Source organism: Rhea americana, unplaced genomic scaffold, assembly GCF_003343005.1.
Source record: "Rhea americana isolate MKP2758 unplaced genomic scaffold, rheAme1 scaffold_86, whole genome shotgun sequence".
In the NCBI taxonomy this organism is placed as follows: Eukaryota; Metazoa; Chordata; class Aves; order Rheiformes; family Rheidae; genus Rhea; species Rhea americana.
In genome coordinates this window covers 800,726-813,727 of record NW_028187044.1, presented here as the reverse complement: position 1 = coordinate 813,727, position 13,002 = coordinate 800,726, and the positions used below count along the sequence as shown (strand labels likewise).

Genomic DNA, 13,002 nt, shown 5'->3' with positions numbered 1-13,002 from the left:
GGCGGCGGCGGCGGCGGCGGCGGCGGCGGCGGCGGCGGCTCCCGGCACGGAGCGAAGGACACGCGCGCGCACGCGGTACCGCCGCCTTTAAACAGCCCGCCGGCGGTCACGTGACCGGAGCGGCCGTTACCCCGCCCCTCACGTGGCCGTTAACTGCCGCGTGCGCGCGGCGCGGCACCGCGAGGCGCTTCCCAAACGGACAGGGCTGTGCGGTCCACTTCGTTGGGTTATCCTCCCCCTCCCCCCCACCCCCCGTGCCTTTTTTCCCGATTAGAAATACAACTCTGATCTTTGCCAGGTGTGTTCCCAGCACAGCTCCGGTTTTTACCTTGTTATGCTAGGAAACAATGTATTTCAAAAGCGGCTTACAGCATGCTTTCTCAAGAGCTGCACAAACAAGATAAACCTTATTATATTGGAGTTTATTTAAAAGCTGTGCCGGTGCATTTGTCGCAAGGTAAAGCATGTGCAAAAGGCTGGCTGACAAAATGCCGACGAAAATAGGTGAAAAAAAAAGACAACTAGAGCCACTCTTGAAAATTTATAGTATCAAAAAGATTGYTACTGACAAACTGAACCTAAAAAAAATAAACAGAGATTAAAACGTAGCTGAAATTGTTATGAAAAATAAGCTCCTCAGCACAAAAGCTGATGCGTTCACCCATTAAACTTTATGTCAAAAAACAGGCAACCGCAGAGCTCCCTTTCCGGGATCTCCGACTGCTGCCGCTGGCTGGCGGCTGCGTTTCCTGCGCGCGCAACGCAGCGGCCCCGTGCCGGGCTGCTCCCCGTTTGCGGTGCTGCGCTTGAAAGCGAAGGCGCCGACGCAGGGGTCTCTCATTGCGGCGTCTCACTCATTGTGGTTTAGTTTTTTGTTCTGTCTTGCTTTGCTGTTTCTCTTGAACTAAGGTAAAAAAAAACACTTGCAATGAAAGCAAATGGCACTCTGCAGTCTCACAAGTGACGGAGATGCTCGTTGCGGTCAGGCCCAGGCACCATCACACAGCTGAGCAGACACGACACCTCCGTGTGCCCGTTAAGATGCCCTACTCAGATGTGCTGTAATGACACACGGACACAGAGGTAATAACCTARTAGTGTGGCTACCAACATCCCTGTAAGGACACGGACTTTCCTGAMTGATGCTCCCAGAGAACCCTAGCAAATGATCGCGACTCTCTCTACAGAGGAAGGTGGAAAACAGACTTTAATACCGTCTCATGATCTGATGCAGAGAAAATCCCCTTCTAGCCCYGTATCTGTGCTTGGCTTTATGCTAAGTGGATTAGCAAAACACCAACCGAACGCCTCTGAATTTCATGCTCCCTGCTCTGTCAGCTTACTAACACATGTTCTCTGCAGAATTCAGATTTTCCCTTGTGTGAAAAACACAATACATCAAGTGCAAACTGCCCTGTGTACTTCGCTAAAATCTTACCTGTAGCTGGAGCCAAACCCCAGCAACCGCAGTGCTTAGCAGGAAGAGCACCCCCAAGCCAAGCAGTGTATCAAGATCAAAGACTTGTTCCTGGTCTCCCACCAGTACATCAGAAGAAACCTGGAGGCCTGAGATTAATTCAGTATAGATATAGTGCAAGGAAACYGTGCCATTCAGATTTCTTCTATCATTCTGTAGATATGCCAGCACCACAGAAACCTAGAGATTACTAGGATGGACTAAGGTAGCAAAGATTTTCTCAAACAGGGCAATATTTGTAAGAAAAGCTAATTACCACTTCCTTTGAACTATCTTTGCCACACTAATCTGAACAAACTCGTTATCTTTTAAATTAAATTACTTTAATTGTATGTATCTGCTGTATGCATCAGCCAAGGAGAGGGACCCAACCGGCTTCACGTTCCTGCCAGCCTCCTTGTACCCTGTTAGGCAGATAGGATGGCTAACGGGGAACAGCCTATACTCAGATTTTGCAACCATGTGCCAAGCATGAAGTAACTGCCCTGGAGCCAGACTSTGCAGACCAAAAGAAATCCCAGTCTCACATCCAAGTGCTTGGGTACCTCATAGAAGCACCAATCTTATGAACTTCACCAAACATTAAGAGTGCTCCTAAGCAGTGCTTTTGTTATTATGCTGGTTTGGTTGACCAGAGTTTAGGAAAGCATCCAAGGAGTTAGCCTTGAATGCCTAGGGTGACCAAATTTTTCATAATAGAGGTATTATTTGGAATACCTTTTCAGCTAGAAAGAAGGGCTGCTGTTTCAAAATTTTTCAAACTATTCCTAAACAATATATATGAAGTTCATCAGCACATGTGCTTAAAGTGCTGAGAATATAAGTAGAAATAGTAGCTTCTTCCAAAAGGTTTGCATTCAAACTACAATGTCCTGAGCTTAGATTTGGTCAAACTACTCAGAACAATGACATTCCGCCACTACACCTTTTTTTTAATACGGAATGGCCCTCAGACTGAAATTTTGAACAAACTGGTATGTCATTTGAGATTCTTCAGTAGATGTCTTATTGGAGCAACTGTTTGCTTATAGTTCTCTGGTATTCATAGAGGACGACTGATAACCCTATGCCATCTCATGTAAYTTCTGTTCCTTATTCTTCTGTATTTCAGGAATTCCATTATATGCACCACAACAAAATCTCTTAATACATGATTGTGGACGTCTAGACCCCTTTTAATACAATTACAGCAGTAGAGCTAATTTATATAACCCAGAAAGAAACAAAATCTTTGTTGCTTCTTCTGTTTTTTTTTCTGTCAACATTTGAAAATTTTTGAACCATGGTCCTTTTGGATAAGGTGCTATCTTTAGACAACCACATTTTTGGAGAGGAAGAAGAGAGAGAAGAGTCATCAGACTTCAGAGCATTTCTAATACAAGGTTTCGCATTARGAAGCCTGTTGATCATTTTTTATCATTAAATGCTTCATGAATATTGCTTGCTATTCTCTTTTAATCTCTGCTTGTTTCTTTCAGAAAGCTTCCCTTCAGCTGTTTACTGTTAGAGGCACTACAAAAAAAGACACAATTAGTTTTACTCTTCCTTAATAGTTGTCTTCATATCTGCTTCTGTTCTTCATGGGAGTCACTGAACATCTGCTGCTTTTTTTCTCTCCTGCCTCCTCATTATTGTCATCTCTTCATTCTTCTATTTTGTATTTTTCTTCCTAATTAGACACCTTCCACCTCTTAAATTATGAAACTACTTACTAGTATCTCATAATTCACTCCAGATGTGTTATATCCATGGCAACTTGACACACACTATGTAATATTAGGACAAGTTAAAGGGGCTCAGACTCAGAAAGCATATGTGAATCTTCCCAGATGCTCCTTCTGCCCAGAACGAGAGGGCACAGCACTGGCAGAGCTCAGAGGAATCTGCACAGGAGCAGATGCCAGGGACTGTCCTACATGCTAGAAAAGAGGGTTGCAGTACCCAGTGCTGCACTGACTCAAGTTTTCTCAAGAAGCAGTTGTAGGTCTTGCTACCCATTCTAGGCTCAGTGCCTTGCACAGGAGGAATCAGTCACAGCTGCTTCCTAGGCAGTAGAGAAATTAATACCATTTTTAATAATCTTTGCTCTTCAAAATGTCRCAAAAGCAGGCTCTGAGGTTTTATCCAGCCTATATGCAAAGTTCTGAATGCGGTCGTGGGACTCCTATATGTCAGAGCTGTACATTAATCCAGTGTTCTGTATGGTCAGTTGTTTTAATACTTAATGGCTTTCTGCTACTTTTTCAGCAAAGAAGTATCTGTTAGCTATCACCTGCAGATCTTGTTTGCTATCTTCTTCCTCACTGCTTCTCTAATGCTGTATCATATCTCAGCCTTTCAACCAGGTAGCCTGTAGGGTTGAGGTTTTTTGAATGGCAGCCACATACTGGGTTTTCTTCACTGAGATTTCAGGGTAGCTTTGCAACCATTAATTGTAGCTGACAGACAGAATTATTTCTTGTGTGCTTTAAAGTGTCATACAGATTAACAGAGACTCAGATTTTTCGTTCACTTGCTTCCCATCAGGACAGACTAAATAGAGCCTGTACAAGTATTTCTTATCCCTTTACACTGAGAAGATCAAATCTAGGCAGAAAATACATGTCTTGTACAGCTTTATGCTCAATGCTCAATTCACCTTAATTTCCACCGATAGGCAGCCTCCATTTTCACTAACTGCTATTGCTGCTTCATGCAATTGGAACGCACTTTAACAGAGCAAGACAGGGAAGCATGCACACAGGCAAACTCAAACACAAATATGTGGAGCCTTCTAAAAATTCAAATTATTATCATAGACTCATTTGATAGACAAACACACCAAATACACAGGAATAAAGTGACTCCACTACACATACTGTACTGAGACAGTGTTAGAAGGATGAACAGAAGTTCTAGTTTCCAGCCCCCGGATCTAACAAAGGGATCAAGAAATCCCTGGATTAGGTAGGTATGAGTCACTGCATAGATACTAGCCTTGTGTATTAAGTCTTCCTTAATTTACATCAGCATGTTCAACTTTGTGAATTACTACCCTGAGGGATCTAGCTCTGGAAGTATCTGCTTGAATTAGTTCAAGTCAATGCTGTTGGGGAAGCGACATGGAAAACTGAGAAAACACAGAAAATGCATTTTCTACGGATTAGTCCCAGCCACTGTGTGGTTGTGGAAACTCTTGTGGACTAGTGGGCTTCTTCCATTCTTTCTCCACTAGTTCACAGTTTCTCCATGATCATTCCCTTGAGTGGACAAAAAGAGAAAAAGTTGGGTCAGATACAGCCCAATTTTAGTTCAACACACAACAGCTCCTCTAGAGAACTGTACTATTCTATAACGAGTCTGTGTAAAATCCCAGGAGCTTAATTTTTTCCTCTCAAAATGAAACTTTTCTTCATCACTTCCTCATCATCATCTTCACTTTGTAATTTTTATGACATCACCTCATTTCTTTGTCAGTCATGCCTAGATGCAGGAGCCATGGTAATGTAGGTATTACATGAATCCTGCCATAAAACTGTCACTGGCCGTAGCCTAGCAGTGAAGGAGAATGGAGTGAGTCTTTAAAATCAATCCTGGGACACTCTAGAAATAAAATGGTATTTCACGGCTTCTTTTCCTGACACTATCTACAAGACTRTGATCCTGCAGTAAAACCACTGTCCAGGTGAAAATAAACTGAAACCCCAATGCCTCATTCAGACCAGCCACAGAGAGAGATGAAAGGCAGGAACCCCCCCCTCTGCCAATAATTATCTTTCCACCTCATTCCTCAATACTTTATTACGTGTAAAGAAACAGAAAACTCCTTTTCACAACAGTAGATCACAGCTAATAAAAAACCTTTTTGTCTTAGAGGTGGGGAAAAATTAAAAAGCTTAAGTTAGAAACAACTGAAAATTTCATTGTATTTCTAATGAAAGTAATTTTTATTAATTATACATTACACTGCTTTATCACAATTTTGTATTATACACTTGTACTACACTTTAATCTGATTAATGATAGAATCTAAGTATTCAAAATGTCAAAACAGAAGAGTCCCAGATGGACTAATTGAAAAAAAGATATACAGTACACAGAACTACCAAAATGCACTAAGTCACAAATGAAAATATACACTCAAGAGAAAAGCAAGGCATATAATGTATGAAAACTGATTCTTTTACAAGGTAAAACACTTTTCTAATGAACTGCAAATCTAAGCATTTCCAATCTTCTTCTTCAAAGTTTGATGTCAAAGGACCAGGTTCTAAAATCACGTCTTTTATTGCATTACAAATGCAAACACTTCTAAAGAGAAAGTGTCAGAGAGCATAATTTCTCCCCCAGTCCTTGAGTACTGTCAGTGGAGAGAGGGWGGTGTCTGAGGAGCAAAGCAGAGATTGCAGGCTGCTGGGGAGGCCTGAGGTGGGGCTGCAGGGCACTGCTTCCTTGGGCCACATGGAAATCCAGGCAATTATCCCATAGGATAAGCAGTCCTCAATCTGAATAAACAAAGGGGTGTTTTCTTGAAAGTAGAAACACATTTGAGTGAATGGCATGAGCAGACTGAGAGAGGGCTGGTACAGGAAGCAGCAAAATGAACAGTGRGTCTGTAACCAGAAAGATGTCCCAAGCGGCTAGGTCTTGTAAAAGAGGAAGAGATCTTCCATGCATAATAAATGCTAGGTTTCTTGAAAAGAATTTCATTCTCTTGGGTGAGGGGGTGTTTTTACAATTATGTATTTGCCCCATTCAAAATGTCTGTCCTCCAAAGGTTTTGAATGTCTTTTTCAAAGAAAATGGTTTCACTTTAAATTTTCTTTCTGAAGAAATTTGGTGTCAGATTTAGATACTCACTAAATACAATATTCAAGATGAGGAGGTCAACTTCTGGTGTATTTCTTTCTGTAGCAGAGTGTGGAATTCTTGAAAAGAAGAAATTGATTAATTACAATGATAGTGCTAGGAAATTTAATTATTTGCTGATAGAAGTGAAAAAAAAAAGTCTGATGTCTCCAAACTTTAAAACAAAAACAGAACTGTAAAACTCTTTCTTCCTTTGTTGTTAAAAAATCATGGTCGAGTCATAACGATCCATTTCAGTTTATGCTTCTTAATTTACTGAAAGGAAATAGTACCTCTGAGTTTTATCACATGGGAGTGCTCATGAAAGAAATGTGACATTGCCAGAATAGCATCTTCTGTCTTTTCTGCATAATGCAATTCAGTTCAAATGTATGTTGCTCTTTCTCCTAGCAGCTAACATGGACAACAGCATGTTTATGCAAGTTTGACCTTCATGTTCTTTCCYGTCTCATTTCTGTTTGCATGAGCACTTTGAGTTGATAAAAACTGAGTACATTTTTAAGGTCTCTCTGCTTTGAAAAGCCTTGAAAAGAAGATACCTCCTTCTCTGACACAAAGCTGTTAAAAATAGACCAGACATATTCCTTCCCAGCATGATGATAAAACAACTGTAAAAATCCTTCATTTTTTGAAACAAGTAGACAAATAATATACAATAGGCTTGTGCAAAGTGTCTCTGAAACAAAATAAACTGCACCCTAGGCCAGCTGGGTAAATGACTGGCTGTGTATGGACTCATGCCTTGAATATTTTAAGGCCAACAGTAACGAAATGATATAGACCCATATAAGATCATAACCTAACAGGAAAAACTGATTGGTAAGTTAACTTTCTATTTTTTTAAAAAGAACAAAACAGCTGCCCTTACCTCTGTTGATGCCCAGCTTATACACATTTACCCACACAAAAAGAAAAGGCCTGGCAGCTTAATAGATTTTTATCAAGGCTTCATAATGATGTTTTTTGATCTACATCTGAATGTCCTTTACTGCAAAAAGCAGCTACTCCCATAAACTAAATAGAAAAATTAGGACTGTTAATTACTTTGCACCAACTACCATTACTGTAACATTGGCTTCACAGTTACCTCTTCAAAGCATGCTAATTGGTATTTTGCAACTCAATGAAATGAGCTAAACAAATAATGGGGATTTTTTTCTCACTTTTAACCCCAAAGTCAGCTGATAATCATATTTAAGAAAGGAAAAGCCCAGTTGTAGCTTTCTAAAAATCAACATGAAATCATGAACAAGGTTTAACTTCCAAGTTCACTTAAATATAATTGTCAAGCTTTCCTACCAAAAAATATACTTAAAAAGATCAAAATTCCTGTAGATTAACTCATAGGAATAAAGAGACTGACTTCTGGATTAAATCAGCTATTTCCAAGGTACATGCAAGGCTCATAATACTAAAAATATAGGAAATTACCTATGCCAATGATAGCTTTTCCTAACTGGAAGTTAGAGCTTTCCTTAAACCTTCAAAATCAGTAAGTTTCTGGTGTCCTTTCCATTATGGGGGGCCATTATCAGTGGTTTATGTCCTTGCTAGATTTTAGATTGAAATTTCCCATAAACTTAAAAATATTGGGAAAAAATCTTCTGCCATTTACTAGAAAGACATTGGGGGGGGAAGCTTATATGTTAATCATAATAAAAACACCTTAAAACTCTTTAATTGGGAAATTCTAATACCTATGTAGTCTAGAAAATGGACTTAAAACCTTTGGAATAAGCTATTGTGGGACTGGAGAGCTGTTTTCACAGAAAAAACAAGACTAATATCACCTCCGTTTCTATATTTTTCTGGTATGTGCTTTCACGAGATAGAATTTCATTGCCTACTAATATTTTGTTCATATGAGCTGTGGATTGTGGTCAGAGTGGTGTAATGACATCTGTATGATTAATGTTGCATTTCTTGCAGAATTTGATAGCATTTAAAGTGAAACAAGGAGCTGCAGAAAAGAGAGGACTGTCTTAGGTTTTCAAAGCATAGAAGCTGCTCTGAAAAACTGGATTTTTAGCTCTGGCAAAAAAAACTCGTGTGTTTTTAGGCAAAGAGTGAAAAMCAATGTTTTCCAGGGGTGTCCATTAAACTGCATTTACTCCTTTGAGTAAGAACATCTGGGCTTGATTTGCAGAAGGGCTACTCAGAAACAGAGCTCATCAGAACTCTTCACTGAATGTATACATTAATATAAACGGTTAGCTAATGCCTCAGACACTGGATATCAAAAATAGTCTGCACTTTTTAGTGTTTTGCCATTATCTTTTCCTTCAATTCTTCATATGCAAAATGGGAAGAAGCATAGCATTTTACCTCGCAGAGGTGCTGTAAAGATAAAGTTGTCACTGTATGTTAAATGCTCAGATTCTATAGTTAAAAAAAAGGAGACAAAGCCTCTGAGGGCACTGGTAAATCTTCCATCCACAGAGAGTCTAAATGGTGCAGTAAATAAAGCATTGAGGCCATGCAGTGAATGATAAAAATAAAAACAAATATTAAATAGCTAGTCACACAGTCAGTGTAGGATATGAGAAAGGAGGTCATGAGCAAAAAGGATGGAATGAGGCAGGAATCTGGTGGAAAAACAAAGTAAATGGATTTAAATGGTGAATTAAGTGTGTACAGTGATAATATTGACATTCCCTAGCCTGTCAGTGCTTTACCCTACATAGTCATAGATGTAATAGAAAACAAAGATAATGAGTTCTTTTTTTTTCTTGCTATATGTTAATTATGTTAATGTCTGTAGTGCTATTCTCTGTCTAGAGTTCCACATACTTGCTTTGTACAAGAAACACATTTTATGCAAGTTTTAACAAATAATTCAAAGAAAATGTAACAACAAAGTTAGAATCAACGAATGCTGTAATTATATTGCACTTCAGGAATAATAAATCCCTCTTAGAAATTCTTCAGCATATATATTTTATTTCATGAACTGATGAATTCAGTGTTCTAGGAGCTCTCCATTCACTAGGTTTTCTTTGTTAATGGGGAGTGTGACTGGAGAAAACAAACTGAAAAAAAMCCAGGTGAATTATTCATGTAATGGTTTCACACCTAAACACTATGTGAAAACCACTAACTATGCTGTTAAAATAAAAGGTAGTTCAACTCACTAGATAATTTTCAGAGAATAATTCTTGAAAGCTGATAATCTTTCATGTTTCATTTAAAAAATGGATTCTGTGTGTATGTTACTTAATGCAGTATAATTGAATATTATGTACCTCCTTTAATTTCACGGTCTCAGTTGGCTCACAACGCATTGACAGGTAGTTGGTTTGCATTTACATTCCCCCGGGACAGATGGATAACTGTTCAGAGGTCCTTAAAAGAAAAGGTAGAATATTGTCAGGTAATCTGAATCTCTCCTGAATAATTTTTGGAAAGTTGCAAATCCAAAAAACAAACTGGAAAGTGCCAGCCCAGCATACCTGGCACCAGGTAGAAATTTAAAGTGCCTGCACTTAAAATGCAGTCCCAGGCCCTGCCTTATAAGTATGTGTTACTCTTGAAAGTGCATAAAACCAAACATGTAAATTTTGGCACAAAAGTGTCAAGTTCAGGTAAATGGCCTCAATAACACCTACAAAAGTTAATTTAGTTCACATCTTGGATGATAGCTTAAAGATAGATGGGTAGCCTCCAAAGGCGACTGCCTGTATGCATCAGAGAGCATCCAGTGATTTTGTCATGTATGGACATACATTTTAAAGTCTCACTTAATGCAGCATTTTTAGAGAAAAAGACATTCCTATTCTTCTAGTGGTGGTGCCCAAAACATTTGGCCTGCGAGTACAGTCCTGCTCCCTGTTCCCAGTTCTCAGGGTAGGGCAGGGACCATAACATAAAGCTGAAGCTATTAAGAGGATCCCTTTGAGTTTGACTCCTGTTCAGTGCCTGTATAGCACCACTGCCTCTCACAGCGTCTTTTGGGCCAGGTCAGTCAGCAGCTTGCGTGCTAAGGGCTSTCATGGTGAGGTATGGGACCAGAACAAAACCACAGCCCTGGGGTGCAAATGCAGGAGATGCTGGATCTGATGAGGTCACCTCCATTTTATCCTCTTTTCTCTTGCTGGATTCTGGAGGAGAGTTTACGTAACTCTTCTGGAAGCTGAAGCGCTTCCAGACACAGCGTAACAGTGTTTTGCTGAAAGCCAAAAGAGACCACATTTACAATGGCAAATTTAAACTAATTGCTGTTTTTGCTGTTACTTCAGAGTCCTGGGTTTTGTTTGATCTGCTCTAATATTTATTTGCAGCTACCAGTCAGGAAAGAATTCAGCCTATCCTCCCTTCTACAGTCAGGTGACGCAAGCTCAGTTTTAAGCCAGAGGTTACACCATGCATAGGGTAACTAATAAGCACAAGGAGCTCAGTCCAAATCAAATGCCCGGGATGCTGCACTTCCATAATATAAGCAACACTTCTGTAACCCTTGAAAAAGGGCACCATTAACTTGCAAATGCAGGCCAGCAGCAGCTATTGAAGTTTTGCACTCCACTCTTCCTCCTGTTTCAGGCCTGCAGATTCACTCTAACCTATAGGCACAAACACAAGGCAGAGCCAGCTCCAAACTTCTCAGATCTGTAGGTAAAACTAAGTTTTGTAGTGGTGGTAGAACGAGAGAGAAAGGAAGTAAGGGCAGGAAAGGAGGAAATTTCCCATTTCAAATAGGGCTTTGGTTAAAGGATAGAAAAAGTGGCGTACACAGCTGACTATAATTCTTCCTCTCCTTTAACATTTGATTCACCCTTTATTACAGACCACCATCCTTTCTCTCCCTTCCCACCCCAAACAACTGTTCCCCTTACCTCATTCTCAAGTGTCTCTTTGCTGCCAGAAAGGAGGAGAGCTGAAGCCAGTCTTCTGGGTCTYCTTCCACAAGAGAAGGGAAAGAAGCTGGACTGGCTCAGAAAATCAGAGGACTTCTGCTGCTCTTGCTACTGAGAAGGGCCATCACACGTGAGAGCTGATGCCCTCACCAGTATCCATCATAGGCCAGGATAACCTTCAGGTTAAAAATAGCTGATTCCCTGTAGTTTGCAACCTGCCACTCTTTTTTTCCTATGTCATATACATCATGTAGAAGCCTTCTGTGCTTCTCATACCCTTCTGGGCACTTTGCTGGCCATGTACAGGGCCTTGTACTCATGTGAGGTTTGGATCCATGCTCGGGAGCAAGCCTGCAGGCATTTCAGCAGTTAGACTAGAGTTTACATTCCTGCAGTCTCAAAACTTAAGACTGCTTTCAGTTAGTTCTTACTTGAACAGACTGCTTCCAATAGCCTTGGGGACTTGTCTTAGTGAGAAATATCTGAGGRAAAATAAAGTACGTTGTTGATAGTTAGCTCACAGCCAGGACTCAGAAAGGACAGCAGAAGAATGATGCGTAGCCATCTCAATAGAAAAATAAAGTAATGTTGTTTGAACAACAGCAAACTCTATAGGCTTCAATGTCACTTTGTAGCATAATTATTGCATGACTCAGGCTTATCTACAGCTGTGACAAAATACAGGCTGCAAGGCTTCTTCCCATGTGACAGGACAAGAGGCAATGGGCAAAAACTGAACCACAGGAAGTTCTGCCTGAGTGTGAGGGGGAATTTCTTCACTGTGAGCGTGATGGAGCACTGGGACAGGTTGCCCAGAGAGGTTGTGGAGTCTCCTTCTCCAGAGATCTTCAAGGCCTGCCTGGATGCAACGCTGTCTAACATGCTCTAGGTGACCCTGCTGAGCGGGGAGGTTGGACTAGATGATCTCCAGAGGTCCCTTCCAACCTTACCGATTCTATGATTCTATGATTCTTAGCTAGAGGAAAAATCTACTCATATTTTGATTACCTAAAAAAAGGAGGAAAAAAAAGCTAAAAAGCTGACTGAAATTTGGAGAAATGTTTGCATCTGCATATCTGATAGCACAACAAGAAAGATGTTTGCCCAGCAACAGAGGCTGTGACTTTAGCTTTCTGCAAAAAGGAGGGTGAGACTCATGCAACCATCATGACTCTATCTCTCCTTTAGAGTTGAGGATTTGTATTCTCCCCAGACCTACCTACAACATGGCAAAYGAACAGGCAGATATAGCCAATTAATATAGTCAGGGATGCCTAAGGAACTACCTCTCCAGTCTCAGTACTGGGGAAACATCCTGGGCCTGGAAGAGGTGTGCAGCAGTTGGAGAGGGGTTGAAGAATGGGCAGTGGAGACATCAGAGTAGCTACATGTTGAAATAGAAGATCTGATCTTCCAGTAGTAGGTCAGAAGCCTGAAATCCTTCTGGACTCCTAAGGAAAAAAACAAAGGAACTCTAATGTTTTCCACCCAGACCTTTCTGAAGAAATCCAGATCTCAACACACACTTAGACAGAGTGATCTCCCTTTGCAAATGATTTACCTTTGCAGGGCTCCAGCGCAAATCTAGAGTCAACAAAGATGGAAACATGAAGCCCTCAGCTGTTCACAAAACCCCAAGGAAGCTAAAAAGGGCAGAAGCACGTGGCAGATTTGGTAAACCTGGCATTGGTACTCTCAGCTTATGTCTACTGTATCCTGCTGGAGCTGGGGCTCAACTCTTCTTGGGCTGAACAGGAGAGGAGGAATCTTTTCAAACCATCTCARATCAGGCACACAAACAAATAGAGGCTCACTTGGGAGTCATAT

At 40.6% G+C, this 13,002-nt stretch overlaps 1 long non-coding RNA gene across 1 annotated transcript; it reads right to left on the bottom strand.

Moving 5' to 3' along the window:
• Window positions 1–5,786: 5,786 nt before the first annotated feature.
• Window positions 5,787–12,613, bottom strand: LOC146585008 (uncharacterized). Its single transcript, XR_014898073.1, has 3 exons — window positions 12,462–12,613; window positions 9,568–9,667; window positions 5,787–6,384 (listed from the first exon to the last, which is right to left on the bottom strand). It is a non-coding gene; the product is annotated as an uncharacterized LOC146585008 (long non-coding RNA).
• Between the last annotated feature and the right edge of the window lie 389 nt (window positions 12,614–13,002).